The 11,335-nt window shown below is 45.5% G+C and overlaps 1 long non-coding RNA gene across 5 annotated transcripts; it reads right to left on the bottom strand.

Annotated features, from left to right (window-relative positions):
- Positions 1-3,008: 3,008 nt before the first annotated feature.
- Positions 3,009-7,732, bottom strand: LOC123092847 (uncharacterized). Of its 5 annotated transcripts, none has more exons than XR_006444897.1 (6): positions 7,245-7,732; positions 7,051-7,174; positions 5,665-6,952; positions 5,248-5,360; positions 3,542-4,819; positions 3,009-3,392 (listed from the first exon to the last, which is right to left on the bottom strand). It is a non-coding gene; the product is annotated as an uncharacterized lncRNA (long non-coding RNA). The 5 variants fall into 5 exon arrangements; XR_006444894.1 differs by having other exon boundaries at positions 7,051-7,437; positions 7,536-7,732; XR_006444895.1 differs by having other exon boundaries at positions 5,665-5,832; positions 6,020-6,952; positions 7,051-7,731.
- Positions 7,733-11,335: the final 3,603 nt, after the last annotated feature.

Raw genomic sequence — 11,335 nt, 5'->3', positions numbered from 1 at the left:
ACCATAACTAGCCTAAAATGTTACAAAAGAATATATGTCATTGAAAAGAGAAAGCCTTTAAGTTGGAAAACAATTGCTCCCCTCCCGTTAAGCATGGCGGTGAAAGTAAAAGGGGCCATGCACTTCATAGTCAACCATTACACACTACCAAAAAGACTTCTCACAATTTTACTTGTGATGGTCAATATGCTATATATCGAGCAATAGGAGAGTATTTTTCAGAAAGAGAATTATCTCACAAAGCAAGATAAGGATTACATACTTGAATGTTATACTATGACTTGAAAAATGACTATAAGAAAAGTGAAAATTGTTGGCATACAAATTACGATCCTTCTGTGTGCGCGGTGATATTGTGGTTTCGTGCAAAAGACATGAAATTTCAGAGTTTTCAACCCTTAAACAAATGGACTGCTTTGCTAAAAAAAATTGAATGGATTGGATTGAGTTCACTGGTGAATAAATCCGTACAAAATTCCACCTGCTATATGTGCTCCTGCTCTACCGGCATGAATCCAAATCATAGGGTTTTCCGGCCCGATCCATGCCATTTCGATGGAGAAATAATCCACCGATCGACTCAAGCAATAACTTTTTTATAACGAAACATGGCACCTGCAGGTTGCGGCGAGTGGCCGACCTCCTGGATGCGAATGGCGAATGGAGAATGCAGGTGTTGCAACGGCATTTTCTCCCTGCGGACATGGACACCATTAAGAGCATTTGTACGATGTCCCCGTGTGTTGCACTCCGCCTGCCGCCTCGCCATGGATGAGCACGAGCATCCATTGACGACCGCCACGAGCAGGGCACAGAATGGTACCATTTGGAAGACCATATGGGGATGCCCTACTCCCCTAAAGGTACGCGTTTTCGCCTGGAGGATTGTTACTGCTCACGGCATGGACTAATAAATTATCTCGACATCTTGAACTTACAGATGTATGTCTCATTTGTGGTATGGAACGAGAGGACACTTTCCACGTGATGTGCAGATGCCCCCTCACAAAGAATCTATAGCTAGCCATGACGTCAGATTGGCCAATTTCGAATGTGGATTCCATCTGCAATAATGGCCATGAATGGTTGTTCTATCTGCTAGAGCCACTCACAGATACATCACGTATGGTGGTCCTGATGACTATGTCATGTGTGGTATGTTCGTAATGAGATAACTCATGGGAAGAATGCTCCTCCGACAAAGGCCTCTCACAGATTTCTTCATGGGTATATCAATTCCCTTCTTTATATCCAGCAATCCTCAAGATGATATGGTTAAAGGTAAAATGGTGGTGTGTAGGGAGAGTCCGTCCATCCTTTATGGAAAACATAAGATGAAGAGAAGCGTTGGATGCCACCACCAGCTGGCTAAGCGAAACCAGCGATTTCAAAAACCTAATTCTGTGTTTATTTCGCTCACGATGCTTTTCGTAACTGCTCTTTTAGATACGACACTTCACAAAGTTGAAACCGTCCAAACCAATCCGTATTAGAAATCGGGAGTTCACCGCGCAAACCAAATAAAGAATGTTTTACATAAAAATATTCCGAAGCACCAATACGCTAAGTTGAATATGTTACATTCGCGGAACCAAACACGTCATAAATACGGACGGGAGCCAAGTCGCAGTTACAGGAGCAACGAGTGAAGGCAAGGTGTTGGGCAACGAAGCTGGAGATACCATCTATGCCGCATGTAGGTAACTACTTACACTAGTAGAATGCCCGTGCTTTGCTACAGGCTGCTACAGGCAACAATGCATGTAAATGAAATAGAAAAGTAATTAAAGTCGACTTCAAAGTCAAAGCTTATTTTCCTCTCATACATTCAGACGTGTCCCGACATCAAACGGGCGCCCAACATGTTCCCCAAAATTTAACCATCTGGACAGTCCGGGTTCCCCAAGTCCAACGCACATGTGAGGAAGAAATATGACTATTCAGACTATTTGTGATGTTATCTCCAACACACGGTCTCAACGCAAAACCCCGCCCCCACGACGCACCCTCTCTGTTTCCCGTCAGGCCCTCCTCTTCCCGCTCGGTTTCCCGTCGTAGCAGGACATTTCATGCTGGAGCCCTCTCCTTTAAAATAGGATGATGCCCACCTCACTTTCACCATGGCACCCTCTCTCCTTCAGACTGTACTTCCTCACAGACCGTCAAGGAGGAGTGCCCCGTAATGCATGCCCCGCTTGCCGCCATGATCCCCTCCCCCGTGTTCATGTCATTCCATCACCGCCATCAAGGGGGAGGAGGTATGCGCCGCCTGTGACGCCCCCAGAGCCAAGAAGGCGGACCCGTAACTGAATAGACCAACCCTAACCCCCATCCCGCTCACTCTTATCACAAAATCCATCAACTTGTGTTTTAAGTGAGCCAGTGATCAACATCGCCGTCACCGGCCAGCAGCATGGTATAAGGGCGGCAATCGTCTTCCCATGTTAGTGTGCTAGTACCTCCTTGTTATATACTGGACCCACCCTTCATCCCGAACTGTACCACAACAGTGATACGCTCATGTTCTCACGAAAAAAGAAAGCTATGAATAAAAATGTTCATCCAAAGCATAAAAAATGTCAATGATTCTCTCCTCTTCCCTCTCTCACGCACATGCCTGATTCAATCAGATATTAGTGAATAAATCAAATAGATAATTAAGCGACATGTCCATATAAATTTATAATTCATCTTATCAGTTTATTTAGTGAATGCTATGGTAGGGACCATACGTCATTCGTCTGACATATTTTCGCACCCGTTGAATTCTGCATGGGGCATCCTATTACTCCTCCCCTTTGTCTTCACCCACCCTCGTGACCCGCATTCTGATGGTAGGCTAACTGCTAACACCACCTCCCCCCTTGCATGTGACGGCTCCTCCATATCTCAACACCTTAATTAATTCTTATAGACTGCCGTGCAAGTATGCACTGGTAGATAGAGACATATTATTGGTGTATGTTATTTGTGGACAATATAATTATGCAGTACACACAAGCAAGACGTGAAGACAAAATATTAATTTTTATTGCGTTTTTGTAGTGCAACATACACCATCGTTACAAAAACCCTTAAAGCAAATAAATTTGAACTAATCAGCCTTTGTGTTGCAACAGGGGTATAAATATGGTAGTGCTTAATTGTCCAAAACATACATCTTTAGGATCCTAATGCACATTAAGCATCATTGTTGACTTCTTTTCTACCCTTAAAGCACTCTTCTTATTCGGGCTCCTTCTCCTCCTCTTCACCCACTATCTCTATCTTCCCAATCCAAGCGCTTGCTGCCAAGATCGCAACCACCATCAATGGCGCATCCGTCTAAAAATCCCCCAACCTTCCACATCAACACCATGAATTTTGATGGATTCTTTGCCATTTTCTTCTCCCTTCAGAGTCATCAAACAATTATATTAATGTAGAAGTAATTAGCATGTAAACACCATACTCCTCTATGCTTGCACCCGGCCGCTATGACACCAACCTATCCCGTCTCTCCTACATGATGTGCTTGAAATCCAACATTTTTTTCTCTTACCCCGGCGAGGCTCTCGCGGCGACCATGTGCTCGGAGTATCGCTTCTGCCGCCATGCATCTTCGCTAGGGTGCCTCAAATGTTTGCATGATACTCCCTCCGTAAACAAATATAAAGACAGTTTCGATCACTAAATTAGTGATCTAAACAGTCTTATATTTGTTCCGGAGGGAGTACATTAGTAGTTGTTTTTTTAGAGATACACGAGTATTTTACTCCTAGTAATAGAAATTGGCAATTTGGCATAGTACAATCATAATCTTGGAGTGGTCTATCATTTCGATAATAGCTATTTGCTATAGATGCAATTATGATGACTGTGTTAAGAATTTGCACAAGGTAACCCTTGCAAACTGAATGAAACAACAAGTCAACAAATACAACCAAAGTACATCAGTATTTCAGGGCCAAACTGAGGAAATGTTAGGAAATAGTAAGAGACAATTGATAAACAAGCCAAATAAAATCAAATCATTTTTTTTTGTTGGCATCTGCCTTGACTACGTGTATGTGTCTATATATTTCAAGTTCTGGTCTCCGGGATGAGTCGGCATATGCACTTCTCATTGTGCACGTGTGCACCTCCTCCTGCAACCTACATGGCAACAAAGAAAGAAAGAACAAAACACACCAACCTATCCATCCATACAAGAGGGACGAAAGGCACCCTAAACCTTGATGCTGATGCTGACAGCGACCACCATGCAGGGAGGGAGAGGAAGACAAGAGGGTTGCAGTACTGACCATGTTTGGATGTTGCGCATCCTTGAAGAGGGAGATCTCACGGATGGCGTTGGAATTGACGCCATGGTCCTGCTCGAAGCGAATCGAGCATGATCGTAGTGGTCCTTTCAATGTACACACCCCATACGTGCCCTCCTGGTCGCCTCTGCTACTGTAGAAACCAGAAGCACACTGACCGGCGTTGACCTCTGGGAAGAGGGGCAGCCTGACCCCGCAGGGCAATAACAGGGAGGGTGGGTGCCGCCCATGCCTCGCCCCAACGGGGTCTTGGGGCAGGCACCGCACGTGCCTCCCCAGTGCAGCCTCGGACTTGACTGCCTCATGCAGCATAGCCGCCTCATTGCCGACCCCCACCTCGCGCCACCACATATCTTAGTAGTTTAGCACCAATCGCGTCAAACATATACCATTAGGATCCTCATGCACATAAGACGATATTGTCGATTTTACACCTTCTTACTCCCCAACTATCTTCTCATCTTCTCCTTCCCAATCCAAACCTGCCATCGCCGTCAATGGCGCATCTGGTTCGCAACCTGCGAAAGTTAAATTAAGAACAAAACAAATAAACAAGCATCAATCTCATGATCCCAGTGGCCAAGCCCATGTATACATCAATAGCAATTCAAATGATCGTTCATCGACTGATAGTATAGTACGCTGTCTCCATTACTACTACCACTACACCTATATTGTTATCAAATATAGAGAGATCTTTATATATAGTTAGAAGCAGGTGCGTTGCTAGAACTCTTTAATCAATATAACGTTACTATGTATTTCCTTTCCTTTTCTCCCTTCTTCCCTCTCCTCCTGCCCGGTTAATCTTCTCTCATTATTTGCTTTTAGTTTTCTTATCAAGCTTCTAGTCTAGAAAACAAAAATCAAAATGCTCACATGAAAGATAAAACCAGAGAAAACCGATTATTTGAGTGGCAAAGAAGATTAAAAGATGAGACGATACCTTGGTAATAATATGTGCAGATCTGCTTGTGCGACTGCTTGGGTCATTGTTCAAATACATTCCCCAAATGGGCTTGCTATTCACGGAGCACAACACTTGCATTGCACTTGCAGCTGTCAAATGGATTTATTCAGTCAAGAACTGTTTAATCACAAAGTATGGCTGACAGTTCGAGTAGCCTAAGGTATAAACAAAGTTAAGAATAACATAGAGCAATTATAATGCCTTGAGTACAACTTCCAAACTATCCCCAAAACTTTAAGTCTGAAAGTATAAATGAAGTTGTGGAAAAATATGTAAACTGCAGTAAGTAGACAAATTACCATCAAACTACACAGTGGATAATCCAAGTAAATGACATGCATGCCTGTATCGCTGCTGCATTACTACTGAGAATCTATATTCTTGATTAAATACCTTCACCCATGTCATAAGCTTCAGGCATTTTGGCACTCCACCTCACGATGACGTGGACAAACCGAAGCTATTGGTATCGAGATATCACAGTGTCAACATTATTACTCTGCAGCATCATCTTCACTCTCAACATGCTCCTTAATAAGATCCTTAGTCTTCTTCTTGTATCTTGCACACATAAACCGATAAACCATTAAATGCCCAGGTTTATTTGAAATGCACTAAATAAAGGCCTATGTGTATGCATCTAGCTAAGAGTGAAAATCTATAGCGTAATTTGTTTTTGTTTTTCTAGAACCAAAGCAACAAGCTATGCATTGGTGGGAATACACTTTGACATTAGAATTTGTCTAACATTATCATGCACATCTGTTAAACGGAGGTGATCGCCCAATCTTATCGCCGTCACCGCAATCTCATGGGCCAATTTGTTTTGATCCTGCTTTACGATGTTAATCTGCACGCTTGCAAAGATTTTGATCTGTTCTTTAATATCTGTCATCACAGCAAACCACAACGATCTGCACACTCCTTCCGATTGAAGCTCTCGTCCAATGGTGGCACAATTTGTCTCAATTAGTATATGCCCCGTGAAAAATTTCTTTAGCTCAGACAAACCCATCAGAGCCACAAAGGCTTCGGCTTCTTCTATCGACGTACACTGTTGTAACTAACAGCCGACAGACAGAAGAGGATTGCCACTGAAATCCCGAACAACTGCTCCTCCCCGAGTCATCCGCCTCATGTAAGAATGCAGCGTCAGAGTTCAGTTTGGTAGTTCCTTCTGGTGGTGCGCGCCACCGATTGCAAGCAAGGGTAACTGGCTTGCAAATGCTCTGGACATGCACAGAAAGGGTGCTTTTGCTTCCCGTTCTGTCAGTTGCAAGTGTAGCCATCTCAAGATCATCACTGAGCCTAAGTAACTGTCTCCTTCCCATCTCCATGGATTAGATTATTTCTAAGCTGCCATGTTTTCCAAAGAATCATCAGGATTTTGCATCTGATATGCTCGGAATTAGGGATAAGCAGACATTGTAACCAATCCTTGCCTGTTGGACCAAAGGCATGTTCCTTTGGAAGGTCCCAGAAAGCCCTCATAGCACATCTCATCGCCCTACTGCGAGTACATGAGACTACAACATGATACTCGTCTTCACTTTCCGTCCCACAAATGTCACAAACATCTTCCAATACAATAGTTCTTCTGTAGGTGTTATGTTTGGTAGCAAGAGATTGGGTCGCCACTCTCCATCCGAAAATCTGCATATCCTCACTCCCTGGTACAAAGCTGTCAGTAGAGATGCACACTCAGTTAGAATCAGTACCTAAAGTATTTTTGCCACACATCATGTACCGGGGCATTTCGTGGTCAATTAGAAACAATACCTGAAGTTGCCACACATGATGTACCGTTCAGAGCTGAGAGACGACAATTAGCTAGTTAATTGTCTGTCGCCGATGCTCCCAAATCCTCATGATACACACAAGGAACATCAGGCCATATGCACTCCTTACAAAATTTACAAACATATGAGTTAATGGATTTATTTTTTGGAACTTGGAATATATCAAGCTCTGACCTGGCCGCCGCCGCCGCCGCTCATAGGAGGTCGATAAGAAAGCCGCCTGTGGAGGTGAAGCTGCCGTGTCTCGGTTCCACCGCCCTCCGTGCAGGTTGAACCATGCACCGGATCGAGAAAACGGCGAGATGCTGGACGGCGATTGGGCACCCACCTTCTATCGGGCTGCTGCTGCTCCGCCGACGTGGAGGCTCTACGGAGGCTCCCCCAGCCGGATGTGGCTCCGTCAGATCAGGTCGTGGAGGGGAACTCCTGGCCTTGGACGAAGGGAAGAGGGAGGCCGGGACTCACCTAGGCCAGACGCGTGGTCGTCGCTCCGCTGTACATGGCTGCTGGAGGAGGGGGTGGTGGAGGCTGTCTAGGGAGGGAGGTGGTGGTGGCCGGCGCGATGAGCGGCGGCGCAGGGAGGGAGGACTGGGAGCTAGGGGTCGGGGGCTGCACTGGACGAGGCGTTTCGGGATTTGCTTTCGCCAGAAAAAAAATGATACGGACGAAAAAACCCCGGTGAAAGTGACAGAGGTGGGAGGATGACGAAAATAAAACGGAGGTGGGAGGATAACGAAAATAAATCAGCGAAAATAAACCGTGCAGACTATTCACGAACTGCTCTGTTAGAAGTAGAGATGCGTTAATGGGCTAGAGGCGAAGCTAGCTGTATTTAGAGAACGGTTTGCCATTGCCCTTCATCGGACAGAGCTCCGGATCGCCATTGAGATGGATAGCACAGAGGCGATGACGATGCTTAATACGTCATCTATTGACCGTTCACACCACCACATACTGGGGTTGGAGATTCTTGGGTTGATCGTTGATGATCCTAGGAGATTTCTATTATTACCTATATTAGTCGTTCCCAAAATACCATTAGCCATGCTCATTCTTCCTACGATCGTAGCACCCATCGCACCGTAGTGTCGTTGGGACCAGGCCTGGGCGACATTGTAAACTGAAGGAAATATGCCCTAGAGGCAATAATAAAGTTATTATTTATTTTCTTATATCATGATAAATATTTATTATTCATGCTAGAATTGTATTAACCGGAAACATAATACATGTGTGAATACATAGACAAACATATAGTTACTAGTATGCCTCTACTTGACTAGCTCATTAATCAAAGATGGTTATGTTTCCTAACCATAGACATGTGTTGTCATTTGATTAATGGGATCACATCATTAGGAGAATGATGTGATTGACATGACCCATTCCGTTAGCCTAGCACTTGATCGTTTAGTATGTTGCTATTGCTTTCTTCATGACTTATACATGTTCCTGTAACTATGAGATTATGCAACTCCCATTTACCGCAGGAACACTTTGGGTGCTACCAAACGTCACAACGTAACTGGGTGATTATAAAGGAGTACTACAGGTGTCTCCAAAGGTACATGTTGGGTTGGCGTATTTCGAGATTACGTTTTGTCACTCCGATTGTCGGAGAGGTATCTCTGGGCCCTCTCGGTAATGCACATCACTATAAGCCTTGCAAGCAATGTGACTAATGAGTTAGTTGCAGGATGATGCATTATGTAACGAGTAAAGAGACTTGCCGGTAACGAGATTGAACTAGGTATTAGATACCGACGATCAAATCTCGGGCAAGTAACATACCGATGACAAAGGGAACGAAGTATGTTGTTATGCGGTTTGACCGATAAAGATCTTCGTAGAATATGTAGGAGCCAATTTGGGCATCCAGGTTCCGCTATTGGTTATTGACCAAGAATAGTTCTAGGTCATGTCTACATAGTTCTCAAACCCGTAGGGTCCGCACACTTAAGGTTTCGATGACAGTTATATTATGAGTTTATGAGTTTTGATGTACCGAAGGAGTTCGGAGTCCCGGATGAGATCGGGGACATGACGAGGAGTCTCGAAATGGTCGAGACGTAAAGATCGATATATTGGACGACTATATTCGGAGTTCGGAAAGGTTCCGAGTGATTCGGGTATTTTTCGGAGTACCGGAGAGTTACGGGAATTCGCCGGGGAGTATATGGGCCTTATTGGGCCATACAGGAATAGAGGAGAGAGGCCGAAAGGAAGGAGGCGCGCAGCCCCTCTCTGGTCCGAATTGGACAAGGGGTGCGGCCCCCCTTTCCTTCCTCCTCTCCCCCTCTTTCCCCCTTCTCCTACTCCAACAAGGGAGGTGGAATCCTACTAGGACTAGGGAGTCCTAATAGGACTCCACACTTGGCGCGCCCCCTCCTAGGGCCGGCCACCTCCCCCCTTGCTCCTTTATATACGGAGGCAGGGGGGCACCCCACGACAACACAAGTTGATCTACGGATCGTTCCTTAGCCGTGTGCGGTGCCCCCCTCCACCATATTCCACCTCGGTCATATCGTCGCGGAGTTTAGGCGAAGTCCTGCACCGGTAGAGCATCATCATCGTCACCACGCCGTCGTGCTGACGGAACTCATCCCCGAAGCTTTGCTGGATCGGAGCCCGGGGATTGTCATCAAGCTGAACGTGTGCTGAACTCGGAGGTGCCGTACGTTCGGTACTTGGATCGGTCGGATCGTGAAGACGTACGACTACATCAACCGCGTTGTCATAACGCTTCCGCTTACGGTCTACGAGGGTACGTGGACAACACTCTCCCCTCTTGTTGCTATGCCATCACCATGATCTTGCGTGTACGTAGGAATTTTTTTGAAATTACTACGTTCCCCAACATAAACCTATGGCTGAACGGCCTTCTTAAGTAAGTAATGAAATCTTCCTTTACCCTGAAAAAATAATGCTAAGTGTTGGGAATCGTTGCATGTAAAAACAAAAACAAAAAATCTACGCACACGCAATGATCTATCCATGGAGATGTATAGCAACAGGGGGAGGGGTGTCTACGTACCCTTGTAGACCGTAAGACGAAGCGTTTCACAACACGGTTGATGTAATCGAACTTCTTCGCACTTCAACCGATCAAGTACCGAACGCACGACACATTCGTGTTCTGCACATGTCCAGCTCGGTGACGTCCCTCGCTTTCTTGATCCAGCAAGACGTTGAGGTAGTAGATGAGTTCCGTCAGCACGACGTCGTGGTGATGGTGATGGTGAAGTGATCTCCACAGGGCTTCACCTAAGCACTACGAAAATATAACCTGAATTGTAAACGGTGGAGGGGGTGCCGCACACGGCTAGGCAATTGTCTGGGGTGTGTTAGCCGCCCCCACATATATATAGGTGGAAGGGAGAAGGAAGGCTGACAGGAGGTGCCCCAAGTGGGCCGAATCCTACTTGGGGTCCTCCCCAAGTGGCGCCCCCTGCCATATTTAACCGAGGAGAAGGAAAGAGGGGGGAGAGGGAAGGAAGTGGGAATCCTAATCCACACTTTCCTTTCCCTTCTCCCCTTTCCTTCCCCTCCTTAGGCCGGACCATATGGGGAGCACCACCCCCTTGTGGCTAATGTGTTTCTTCTCTTGGCCCATAAGGCCCATATCTTTTGCCGGGGGGGGGGGGTGTGCCCGGAACCCCTTTCGGTGACCCAATATGTACCCGGTACCCTCCGAAACACTTTTGGTGTCCGAATATCATCCTATATATCAATCTTTACCTCTCGATCATTTCGAGACTCCTTGTCATGTCCGTGATCTCATCCAGGACTCCGAACAACATTCGGTCACCAAATCACACAACTCACATAATACTATATCGTCATCGAACGTTAAACGTGCAGACCCTACAGGTTCGAGAACTATGTAGACATGACTGAGACACCTCTCCGGTCAATAACCAATAGCGGATCCTGGATGCCCATATTGGCTCTTACAATTCTACGAAGATCTTTATCAATCGAACTGTTATGACAACATACGTAATTCGCTTTGTCCATCGGTATGTTACTTGCCCGAGATTCGATTGTCGGTATCTCTATACCTAGTTCAATCTCGTTAGCGGCAAGTCTCTTTACTCGTTCCATAATACATCACCTTGTGACTAACTCCTTAGTCATTTGCTTGCAAGCTTATGATGTGTATTACCGAGAGGGCCCGGAGATACATCTCCGATACTCAGAGTGAAAAATCCTAATCTCGATCTATGCCAACTCAACAAACACCTTCAGAGATACATGTAGAGAAT

This window comes from Triticum aestivum, chromosome 4B (genome assembly GCF_018294505.1).
Source record: "Triticum aestivum cultivar Chinese Spring chromosome 4B, IWGSC CS RefSeq v2.1, whole genome shotgun sequence".
Lineage (NCBI taxonomy): Eukaryota > Viridiplantae > Streptophyta > Magnoliopsida > Poales > Poaceae > Triticum > Triticum aestivum.
The sequence above is the reverse complement of the archived record's forward strand: the minus strand, read 5'-3'. Positions and strand labels throughout refer to the sequence as shown.